The following is a 13,437-nucleotide window of genomic DNA, read 5'->3' as shown; positions in this document are numbered from 1 at the left end:
CCAAATCAAAGAGTGTGTGGGATTTTCCAACTTCCTTGAGGTGAGAAGAGACACCTCACCATACTAGATGGAGTCAAACAAACAGCGCTGACCGGATTTCAAGCTTTATTAAAATGACTAAATAAGTGATTGGGAATGTCAGGAGCTTTTCTAGAGTTTAATAATAATTCATCAATGACAAGAGTCCATAACTAATATTTTAGGCAATCAAATCAACCAGTCGTAATTTATGTGTGAAGCATGCAAGAGAGTTCTACCTCACCCACACTATTTATGTTGGAAACGTATATAGTGCATGTTAACTTCAGTTCAGAGTGTCCACGCACAGTATTCCGACAAGATCAAAAATTAAAAAATACTGGGCGGATATTACTGTTGATTAAGATTTTTCCTAAACAACCAGGTGTTGAGATGTTTTCGGAAAGCCATTCCAGAAGGCTCCAGCCTGAGATGTAGGAGAAGTGAATTCCACTGTTTGGCTGCCAGGAACCTGAACAAGACACCGCCAAAATGCTTTCTATTTGGGAACACTGACTGGACCTGCTCCAGCCGATCTCACACTGCGCATGGGATGGTATATTTGGATCATTGAGAGAAGGTATTTAGGGCCTCTGCCCTGTAGTATCCTGTGAACATTACACAGGGTTTTGAAGGATATACTTTCCTCAATAGGGAGCCAGTGAGGTGTTTCTACGGCTTGCCCTGTTGGAGCAAGTTTGGGGATGTTCAACTGCATACGTGCTGCCACTTTTTATAACCGCTGGAGCATATGTTTGCTCCTCTTGGATGCCCCCAAGTAAAGGACGCTGCAATAGTCTAATCTTGAAGCCACAAGGGCCTGGACCATCGTTTTTGCGCAGTCCGGAATAAGCCCAAGGATTTTCCTGATCATTTTTAGGATCCTGAAGAAGGTACCTGTGAGGTGGAGATTTCGGCACAGAAAGATAGAATAGAATCAAAACAAACTCCAAGGTTTTTAACTTAGTGGTTCGGGGAGGGTGTGGACCCTAGCTAACTGGGCCACCAGCTCGAGGACCAAATAGATGGTTTCTTCCCTACCTCTAAAATATCAAGTTTACTGGCATTTAGTCTAAGGCAGCTGTTTTTCATTCAATTAGCCAGGTCTGCTACACATAGCTTAAAATCCTCTGCTGCTTGTACATTGTCCTGGGCCAACGTAAAGATCAGCTGTGTGTCATCCGCATATGACACCATCTATACTCCATGGTTTTCCAAAAGATCCGCCAGCAGGCGCATATACAGGTTGAAGAGGATCAGGCTCAGAGATGAGCCCTGTGGCACGCCCTGTTTCAACTGTCGAGTGGTCAAAACAAGAGATTAAAGGGTGACTTGAAAGGGGCGATCCTCCAAGAAATTAGCCAACCAGCTTAGTGCAGTGCCACTCACCCCTGCATGGTGTAACCTATCTAATAGCAGACCATGAGAACTGTGTCAAAAGCAGCACTCAAGTCAAGCATGACTAGAGCAGCCATTTGACCATCGTCTTCTGTTTTGCAGATAGATTCAGACGGGAGTAGTAATGCGGATTCTGAACAGTAAGAAGGTCTGAACCCAGATTGTATCTCTTGGAGAAGAGCTCCTCCTCCACAAACTGCATGAGTTGTTGATTAACACATTTCTCTGCAAAGAAAGAAAGGCAGTAGAGAGATGGGTCTAAGATTTTTGGGCAGCAAAGGAGCTAAAGTTGGCTTCTTCAGCATTGGGATCAACGTGGCATGTTCCCACTCTATCGGAACGGAGCCTGAGCAAAACGATAGATTTAGCCACTCGGTAAGTGCTGGTGCAATGGCTTCTCTGTTCGTTCTAAAATCATCCGGGATGCAGGATGCAAAGTCGATCTAGACTTAACTTTCAGCATCAGACTGTTGGTTTCATCTTCTGAGGTAGGTTTCAGGTTAAGGAGTTTGCCTGAAACAGCTGAGGGAATACAGACAGAGTTTGTCAGTTGAAAATTCCTGGCACTCTCAGGGAAGGAGCTATAGATGTGGTAATCTTATCTAAGAAGGTTTGTGCAATCTGATCGCCGAGACCAGTTGAGGGTGGAATTGATGCTGCTGTACGTTCTAGTGAGGTTAGGGATTTAATTATCTGGAAGAGTTACCTCGACGAGTATCTGGATTGTTCTATTTTATGGGTGTAAAAATGTGCACAGGCACCCCTGAGATCTTTATGATAGTTTTTCAAGGCCGCTAGATAGATGCTCATCATACTCTTTGCGCCACATGCGTTCTAACCACTTGCACGATCTCTTCATTTCTTGAAGTGCCTCTGAGAACCAAGGTGCGGAGGGTTTAGTCCGTCTGCTGGTGATTATCTTTAGGGAGCCGAGGGTGTCTAAAGCCTGGTTAATCCACCCCTTGAGTTGTGTATTGGCAGTGGACGGACAGGCTGCAAGTGTGGGTGTGTTTTAGGTTTAAAAAGCTGGGAATTACGAGGGTGTAGTGCAGGCCAATTTGCACATATTGCACTTTTAAGATGGTGCCGCTGGTTGGAGAGACTCTGAGATCCCAAAGGGGATCAAATGGTGGTCCGACCAGGCCACCATTATGGAGTGCGAGTTGGTAAATGTAGGGTCTAGTATGTGCCCAGTAAATGCGTGGGTGCATCAACCAATCGAACCAATCATTTACCTTCCATGTGCCTATTAGTATGAATAATCTAATTCCATGACAATTATTACACATGACACTCAAATGTACACCCACCAGAGCTACATCTATCAGAAATTAACGCCTTGCACCCTAGAATGTCTTTACATACAGCTTTACCAACAGAACTCATTATTTCTGCTTCAGGAAAATTATGAAAACAGAACCACAAGCTCTACTTTATAAATTGCACAAATATGTGTCTGTGTCTGTGTGTGCGTGTGCATACGTCTATATATATATATATATACGCATGAGTGTGTGTAATTAAAGCCAGACACCTTGACTTTGTTAAGGCTTGTTTCATATTGCTTTGTAAATGTAAAATGGATATATTGTACAATGCTTGTTTTGTATAATTGAAAAAGCTTCATACCATTAGCACTCTGTCAGACACATTATGATGATGTTAAGTTGCATTAAGTATGCTTGTAAATCAATATGAAACACTGGTCCAATCAATGTTTTCAAAGATGAAGAATTATGTGCATACATAAGATGCTTTCTATCCAAGTTTATGGCAGGATGTGCTTTGAGCCATCAAAGATTTTTAGTCAAAGCTTAACAATTCAAACTCTGTGTTGACATTAATGCTGCGTAGCAAGTAAGAAGTTAGAAGCAGTTACTTAACTGTGAACCTACATTTTTAAAAGTATGCTACGGTCTCTCAGTTAATATTGTCAGCGATTCTTATGCGAAGAGGGCTAGTTCTTGAATATAGGCGAAAAATACCACTTTACCTGAAGCAGCACAGAACCCTTGGATATGCCACTCTATAAACTGATCTTTCTTAGCTATATCACCTGATTGGGGTAAAATATGGGGTTACTCCAAATAAATTGCTATCTTTATGTAGTGTAAGTTTCCAAGGCCTTTTAACGGAAAGGGTGAGAGAAAATCAGTTTTCAGGACAATTGTAGAACGGTTAAATACAATGCATGCAGTTTTACATTCAGCTCCACAGGTCGCTCGAAGTGAAGTCCTCCCAAAGGAGCTTATATATTTGAATTCTGTCCTATTTTCCACACAGAGCAACTGAACAGTTTTAGGGAGCCAAAGTAGTCACTATGAAAGTCTTCAATAAACTTCTAAGTGTTAATGGACATACAAGGTAACACACCTCATTCTCACGCAAATGATACTTCCATGTTTAGTAAGCTTACAGGCTAATGTATTTACACATCATTACTTGCAACAGCTATGACAAGTTTTTGGCCATCATACATGGTAGAACCCTAATTATACAGCCCAAAACAACACAGCAGGAAAACAAACTCAGCCTGTTTCATCCTTTCAACAAATTACAACCACATAATTTGAGGACCTGTAAAAGCCAGCTGCCCATTAGACCTCTATCTGCCACTTATTTACAAGCAGTTTTTAATATCAACATCTGCACCTAAATAGTCAGAAATGTTATCAGAAAACCCCTTAATCACCAGACTTTTCCCAGAAGAACTGAAGAAATGTTACATATGCCCAAAATGTTAGAAGAACAACTTGGACCACAATGCCCTAACAGCTACAGACCAATCGCCAACAGATCCTTCCCATGTGAACTAAAGGAAATACCAGTATTTCTTTAGATCTCAGAATTGAAAGAAGAAAGCCATTTACTCTCAGACTGACAAACAAGATTCCAACCAAAAAGAGGGACCCATTCAGTCCTAATTTGGGGTGACCTGTTGACAAAATGGTTTAACTGCATTACTACGGCTGGATCTTTCTGTAGCTTTTAGCACAGTCCACCATGATAAATTAATTCTAAAACTACAAGAAGTACATATAGATTACTTCATTAGTACTAGGCTTTTTTCTTAATTAAACGATATGTCCTATTTGATTCACCACCCCCTTTCTTATCAAACTTGTACAGTATAAAAACAGGAGTTCCACAAGGATCTCTAATCACACCTCTACTATTCAACAAATACATGGAACCACTACCAGACTTTATCAACAGGTTTGAATTCACCTGCGGCAACTAGATGGGTGACACATAGATAATTATCAAATTGGAAAGCCTTAACAGAGAAAAATCCAAAAATCAACAGTTGCCTCGTAACCGTAGATCAATATATGATGTGAAATCACCTCTCTGGCTTGATTAACCATAATCTCCAATTAAAATAGGAAAACAAGTATGCAATGGTGGATTGTCTTTGAATTTCCATGAAAACCTAAGTGGACAAGCTGCTTAAATCAACTTTCTGGGAAATGAAAACACTTCAATACATTTTTGGATTGCCTCAAAAGGTACATGTATCAACATCATTCTCTGTAAACTGGATAATGCCAACTGGATACACTATAGCATTCCATTCTCAACCATAAGAAGGCTTCAGTGAATTCAGAAATCAACAGCAAAACCCCTTCTAAGTGCACGCATACAGACTTAAATCTTTCCTCTCTTGAAGGTTCTCCACTGAGTATGAATTGAAAGAAGATCTGATTTCAAGATAATATTTATCACTCAAGCAGTAAATTGAAAAGGACCAAAATCGCTTCAATAAAAAATCATCAAATACTTCGAAGCTTGGAATTGATATTCCAGGTTGGCACCATATTTATTAATTCTAAATTATAGGGAGAAAACTAGCTGGAACTACTTTCACTGTCAAGCTGAAAACGTATGCAATTCCTTACCTACAAAGCTTACTGACAACAGAATAGCTTGGAGTTCAGAAGAAACATTAAGATTTGGTTATTCCCAACCTGATGCATGAGAGAATTTCTAAGACCTTGGTCAGAAAGATGAGTGGCAATACAAATTCTGGCCTTGCTGCCTACAAACACAGGGCCTGCATAACCCCCTACTCATCAAGGAAGAACCATAACCAGATCAGCTCGACCACCTTACAAACATTGCCTTTCCAAGATCAAAAGAGAATCAGCTCAGTAAGTACTTTACAAATTTCCATTTAATCTTTAGTTGCAGAGTAGACATTTATCTATATAATTATACATATCTCCATGAGCGCACTGTCAATGTGGATAGGTGCTTGGACACTCTACATGGGGGTAGTAATATGCTATTCCTCATGCAAATAATGCTGTTTCTTTCTACAGTTTTACATTCTCATATTGCATGCTACTTCAGAAAGTATCCACAATATTCCTTATATTCCTTAGCGAGAGGGTGTGGCTTAATGGCTAAGGTGGCCGACTTTGAAGCTGAGGAGACAACTTCGAGTCGGGTGGGAGGCTCAAACATCTGATGCTCATGTAATGTGATCTGTTACCTTTGAGTCGAGGTTGCGCTATATAAAACAAAACAAAAGAACTATGCATGAAAAATGTACCTCGACTTAAAACTATCAACTGCTTCTCTCTCCTTCTTTTCTGAAGAATGACACTTTCTTTCCCCCCCACCTCCTATATGCCTTACTTTCTTTGAGTATAGTCTACCTTAGGCACATGCTTGTCTGCCTACTCACTATTATTATATTTCTGCAATTTGCCTACATCTCACTGCAACAAGGGTATGTGGTGGGAGCCAGAGCAACCTCAGTAGCCAAATGTGAAAGTTAGCAAGAGTCACATGGTGGAGCAAACTCAATGTCAAACTCCCTTTTTTACATTTCTCTGTATCCTTAGCATGGGCATGTTCACCCATGCCACAGTGCTGCATAGCAATAGTCAGTCTTTGGGGTCAAAACTGGAGCAAGATATATGAAGTCTGGGAGATACTGAATTGCTCTTGGGAGATAACAGGCGAACTTCCGTATGGTCACTAGAAAAACTTGCCTCGAGAGACTCTTTAATGCCTTGAAAGGGAGTTATCCTGCCTCCATCATGATAAGGAAATCGAACTGTAGTTTTTAGAGAGCTATAAGAAGTCTAATTTATTCTTTCTATGTGAATCTGTGGTGTGCCCTGCTTGGTTCACCTTTTGCTTGCTGTGGTCCCCATTTAGAAGACAAGATAATTTCTATATTGTTGTGTGGTGGCTCCATTGGTAAAGGGTAAGAAATCTTGTAGTCTTTATTGGTTTCTTTGCTTTAGTGCTCTTCCTGTCCATTAAGGGGCAAAAGGTGTACCCAACATATTTTAAGTGCTCTCTTCTCGAGTTTTGCTGTTGTAAGAATGATATGGTTTTATTGGGTGTGTAGTTCCCCAATGTCATTGGCTGTGTTGATGGAACACATATTGCCATATGTCCCTCCTCAGCAAATGTATTCATATACAGAAGCAAGAAAATCTCACCCTCACACAATGAGCAGGTAGAGTGTAATGCCTCCTGTATCATAACAGAACTTGTGGCCAGATTCCCAGGCAGCACCCACGACTCCTTCATGTTTGGACACAGTGGAATGCAAAACCACTATCATAGGGTAAATATTGTGATTTTTTTTACTAGGTAAGAGAATTGCTGACTCAATCAATCAATACCGTGACCAGAACTGGTTGTGTTTTGTGACCTAATGGCTTTCCTTCTCGTGCTCTTAAGGAAACTGCCTTTTGTCCTTGGATACTCAACCTTACCTGACTCCAAGGACAAGAAGTGAAAGGCAATACAACAGGGCATACGTGACAATGTGCTCCATCATTGAGAGGACCTTTGGGATGCTGATGTCCTGGTTCCACTGCCTCCTGAAGACTAATGGAACATTACTGTACAGACCTGAGACATGCTGTAAGATGATTGCCACATGTGCCATATTACACAATATCGCCTTTAGGACAGGTCTGCACAGCATCACCATTGAGGACGAATCTGACTCAGATGATGAATTACCAACACCACAGGTGCAGCAGGATGGGGCAAATGCAGCACAGGGTCGTGCCCGATGCACAATCTCCAACAACTATTTTTGAGGTAAGAGTGATCACAACATCTAAGAAATGGGCGTCACACATGATGGTAAAGCATTATGCATAACTAAAAGCTTTTTTTTTATTCAGGTTGTGACAATAATATTTCTCTCCTAAATCAACAGTATCCATTGCAGATGTAGCACTGTGTCAACTAGGCAACAAAGTATGTAATTGTAAACAAAAAAACTGTAGCCTCATGACTCTGATGAGTGTTCAGTGGATTCACTTATTCCGGCCTCTGGGGTTGGGTGCCTTGTCAGCAACACTGGCCTGTTGGAGTGAGGACATGTCATACCCAAAAGTGTTTAGGGGTGAATGCCTGGTACTGCATGCCGCCTGCATGAATTTGTCAATAAGATTATGGCCTTCTTCTGTCTCAGGTGGAGACAGCCTGTTGGTGACACAGACTTGTGGGTCTGTATATTTTCAAGGGCTGTGGTCACTTGAAATAGTCCACTTGCAACATCCCGACAGCAGTACCCCATGTCAGTCTGTATGTTTATAGTTATCTTTAATAGAGTTGTTGTGGCTAATGCCAATAGGTTGATCAAAAGGGTGAAGGAATCAAAGTATGCCAGGTACTACCTGTGCCTCAGTCTATACTTATGGTGCTCCTTCTTCATGGCATCAATCCATTGGTCTTGCCCTTTCTGCAACTGCTGCATCGAGCTTAACATTCTTAACAGATGTCTATTGACAGTCCTGATTTGTTTGGTTTGCAGGTGCAGATGATGGACTTCTTCCAGCTAACAAACACAGGAGAACTCTGTCATGTCATCTGACACATTGTCATTGTGAACTGTTGCTGGTTAGCCTCTACACTGTCTGTATGTCCTGCCCACAGATGTTGATGTGGCCCTGCTTTGGGATAGTCCCTCATCACCATCCACAAAGTCTGATAATGGTGCAATGGTTGCTCTACTAGCAGTTGGAGTTGGAGCGACGGGCATAGGAGTTGGTGATGTGCTGTCCTCCATTTCGGCATGTGTGTAGGTAGCTTCTTCAGCCTCCGTTGTTTCTGACACATCCTGTGTGTGATCTGTGGAAATGCATGCACATAGTTAGTCTAAATAAATGGTTAATGTCTGTGCACTATATTGTTGTAACTGTGCATCGTGTATTTGTGACATGTTTGTAATGTACAGATATGTGTGATGTAGTCATCAGCACACAGAACAGCATGGAACTTCGGTGGACTACAACTCCTATGATGCATTGTCAAGGTAAGACAAGCATTCAAATTGAGTTATTTATGCTGTGATGTTTTATTTGGGGAATTGCAAACATAATGCTATGTTAAGTAAGTAAATGGGAGTGTAGTTACCCTGGCTGGCATCTGCAGGATTGGAGGTGTCAGTGTCTGACACTCCCACCAAACTTTCCGGTTCTAGTGTCCCCTCAATTAGTGTCTCCATGGGAGAGGGAGGGGGATGTTTAGACAGTCCACTGCCTGTGCCACTGCCCTCTGCCATCCTGCTGGCCACCTTCTTCTTTGTGCAGTTTCTCAGATCATGCCAGCATTTCCTGATCTCACGTATGGTCCTTTGTGCCACATCAAGGGAATTCACCTTCTCCAGGATGCTCTTCCATATCTTGGTCTTCTGAAATTCTGAAAGAGTAAATGATGCCTCTCCAAAGGAGCTTGTCCGAGTGTGCCACATATTCTTCTGTTAGAACCTCCAGCTCCTTTTTGGATATTGTGACCTTCCACTTCCTTCTGCCAGAATCCTTGTCTCCATCTTTCTTGGACATGATGTTGCATAGGATTTGCCAAAAACACTTCAAGTAGTGAGCCAGGAGCACACCTTCCTTCCAGCACCTTGCTTGGCTTTAGGGTTGTGGCTACACCAAGCATTTGTAAACTTCCTGATCTGACATCTTCATTCTGTATCCAAAATTTAACTTTAACTAATTTGAGATTTCTTATTAGGAAATCTCAATTTTGCAATTTTCGAAATAGCAATTTCCTATTTGCAAATGTGAATCTGTAGAAATCGCTGTTTGAGGAATCCACTGTTACATAAATCTCATTTTGTGATTCCCTATTAGCGATCTCTACAGGTTCGCTATTTGGAAATCGCAAAACGTACAAATGGCCCCAAGTTCTTTCCCTTTAAGAAAAGAAGACTACCCACAGTTCGAAGGAGGGTTCAAAACATATCTCTTCGCCTCAGCCTGCAACACTTCCATAAACTGAAGGTGACATTGGGTATTGGTTTCAGTTTAGCTATTGCTTTCTCCCTCAGGCAATGTAAAAGAGCTGTGAGTATGAGGAATGAGTGTTTTACAAAAAATAATTTATATTAAAAAAACATTATGATTATTGTATTTCCGTAACTGGTTCACTCCTCACTTTACAGATCACAACATCATCTTCTTTAAAACCCCATCACTGCAACCAAAAAAGAACTAATATCCACCAGCCTATCTGTTCATCTCACCAACCATTTGCATTAAATTACATATATCAAACAAATTATCGCTCCTAACTACTATCAATGTACTCTACAATAAAGACTTTTAGTAGAGTAAATAATTGGAATAGATTGAGACTACATGGCTAAACGCAATAACCAATATTAATTTCCGTACTGACCACTAACTTTGGGTTCTGGAGTAGGGTGCTACTCATCGTAATGTGCTTTAAGGCCTTGTAAGTGATTGTAAGAGCTACATAAATTCAATGGAGTATTCTGAAGCACTTTTTTTCTTTCATTCTGCTTACTTGCATGCTCGTGGTATTTAAAAATAAACAGGTCCTAGGGGAAAACTGAGATTCAGAGAGCATGTGATTTTTTTTATATTGCCTTTCACATGATGGCGGAGTCACATATTTGTGTGTAATGTAGCTGAACGTTTCGTATATGTGCGTTCCAACTTAATTAAAGTCACGAGTATCGTGCATAAAAATCAAAAGGAAATTGGAATGTTTTACAAGGCGACTTCATAATTCACTAATTTGCCTCTTCCCAGTAAGTCACAGAACAATACAAAGTCGCTTAAGAATTTTAAACAACATATGACCAGTCAGTTTTAAACAGAGTAAGGAAATCAACACTTAGCATATCACGAGGTTGCCTTCCTAAAATTTCAGATAAAATGATAATTTAGCATCTCCTCTTATAAATGTAATGCTTGGCACTGATGGGGAAGTGCATCTGTGTATGTTCATTTGTTTTAGTCTGAGCTGTAAAAGCACTATAGATAAAAAAAATTACTTTAACATATTTATTTATTTTGAATGATAACACTGACAATATAAAAATACTAAGGACCACTGGAATAATGCAGCAAGGGCGAATCACATTATGTAGCTGTGCTGTCTAAGGGCCATATGCATCAAGGTATCAGTTAGCGAATCTGTATTAGCGATTTTTAAGAAATCGCTATTTCAGAATCGCTAACTGGTATGTATGTAGGAAATCGCAAAAAATAGCGATTCCTTAAAAATCCCTATTTGTAGTGTGATTCCACCAAATCGCAATTTTGCAATTCCTTAACGGAAAAAATCGCAAAATTGCAAATTTTGCAAATCTGCTAATCTGAAACTCAGGTGCATCTTGATGACATCACAACCAGGAAGTGTGACTACCCATGCTGCACCTGAGTTTCTGATTCACAGAGTGAAGGCGTGTTGGAGAGGGAACACTGTAGAGGATTTTGAAAATGCAGGACACAGGAGACATGCCCAGCCAGGACACCCCGCAGCAGCAGCTGGAAAACCAGAGGAAGAGAAAACAAAAGTTTTCAGAAGCAGAGCTAGAAGTCCTCATACAGGAAATAGTTACAAGCCATGAACTGCTGTTTGAAAAGAAATCTCTGAGGGTGCCTGAGACACGGAAGAGGCGCATATGGGCAGACATCCAAGAAAAGGTGAATGCTGTTGGGGTGACACATAGGAGTGTGGAGGACCTGCGCAAGCGCTGGTACGACATGCGCCAGCGCTCCAAAGAAAAGGTGGCTACCAAGTTGGAGGAAGCAAGGGAAACTGATGCAGGGACCTCCACTGCCACAGACTCAACACCTTTGGAGGAATTTGTGGAGGCAACACTACTTCCTGAGAGCATCATGGGTGTGGCTGACCTGGACAACTCCGACCCCTCAGGACCAGGACAAGGTAAGAGGCATGCCCTCACACCCGTGACCCCTCCCCAACTACCCCCACACACCCAACAGCGACCCTGGGGCAGGGTGAAAGTAGTAATCCAGTGCAGGTACACAAATACACACTGCAATGCATTATGGGAGATGTAGTCACATGCACATTACATTGGTAAATTTACACTCAGCCATTCCCCAAATGCATGTGCGCATCAGGAAAGTGAAAAACAAGATGCGTGTAATCCTAAAAAGTGAAATTTTATTACTGTCAAGTGCTAGTCAGAACAGAAAATAAATGTGTGCTTTTACGTCCACAGCATCTACTGCAAATCAGGCAACAGGAAGTGGGAGACAGGGCAATTCCCCTACCAGAACAGCAGCTGCGCAGGAGGATGAAAGTGAGGCTAGTCCAGTGAACCCCCCCAAGTGTCACAGGAGGATTGTTGTGAGACCACTACCCCCTTTGGAGGACGAGGGCCAGGACACTGATGGCGATGGGCAAACCGATAACACACAGCCTGAACCACAACAGCACCACCGTGCAGAGCCAATGCCAGAAGTCCCAAACAGGTGCAGGTCCCGTGGTTCAACAAGTGCTGTAGATCCTGGTGATGGGTCCGTGTTTGCCAGGTTTGAGTTGAACATGTTGCAGGTACAGCGCCTGCAAGCAAAAAAAATTAAATCACTACAAAGGGAAGTCAGGGCAGGCTACAGGAGCATGACATGTGCTATGGAGGCACTCTGTGGCGAACTCAGGGCTGACCGTGCAGCCAGGCGTAGGGAGATGCAGCGCCTGCAGGCCCGGACTGGCCATAGCGGGCAGCGGGCAATCCCCCGGTGTGCCGCACGGGTGGGGTCCGGTTTTGGGCTCCAGGGGGCCATTTTTGATACAGGGCCGTTTTGCAGCATAGCTGCAAAATCGGCCCTGTAACAAAATCGGCCGAAAACCGGCCCTGGGAAAGTGCTCGCCCGGCCCCCCCCCCTCTGAGTGGGGAGGGGGGCTAGCCGAGCACTTTGCCAGGGCCGGTTGTGGTTCCCAGTCCGGCCCTGATCGCCTGGACCTGTATACACGTGCGGTGAACCGCCTGCCCTCTTCCAACAATTTTCTAGCTAGACGCTGCATCTGCAAGCAGCGCGAGGTTGCGCACAACAACCAGGACGTGGCAAGGGCCCTGCTCCAATTCTCTATGGCTGTAGATGAGCTGCGCGCAATCCGCACTGCAGGGCCAGGAGTCCTGACTCCAACTGATGAGGATGCCCTATCAGTACGGAGCAGCGCCACCTCCCCACCAACCATGGATAGGCGCCATAGTGGACGTAACAGTAGGGTGACTGAAACTAGTGAAGGAGGCACTGTGCATCCCCAAACAGGAGCTTCCTCCCGCCAGTGCCGCTTGTAAGGACACATACATGGGACCACAGGATGGGTGCAGCTAACAACTGCGCATGGACACTTGCCCATTAGGGACACCTGCACTGTGCATTAACATGTGCTGGACATTATGAAGGACATTGTTTTTCACTCAGCCTGTGTGACGTTTATAATCCTGATGTTAAGGAATAAAAACACAGTCTGACAATTTTAATTTAGCATCGTGTCATTTTCTCTTACCTAAAAATAGTTGCACTTAATCTCATCCCACCTCTGGCGTCCAGCAGCTGAACCAGCTAAACCGGCAGGCATGCGTCCTGGAGCTGGGCCCTCCACATCCGATGTCTCAGATTCACTGACCTCCACCGGTGTGCCTTTCCTGGTGGCGATGTTGTGCAAGATGGCACATGCAACCACTATCTTGCAACAGGTTTCTGGGCTGTATTGCAGTGCCCCTCTACTTTTGTGTATGCACCT

This window comes from Lissotriton vulgaris, chromosome 7 (assembly GCF_964263255.1).
Source record: "Lissotriton vulgaris chromosome 7, aLisVul1.2, whole genome shotgun sequence".
NCBI classification, from domain to species: Eukaryota; Metazoa; Chordata; class Amphibia; order Caudata; family Salamandridae; genus Lissotriton; species Lissotriton vulgaris.
The sequence above is the reverse complement of the archived record's forward strand: the minus strand, read 5'-3'. Positions refer to the sequence as shown.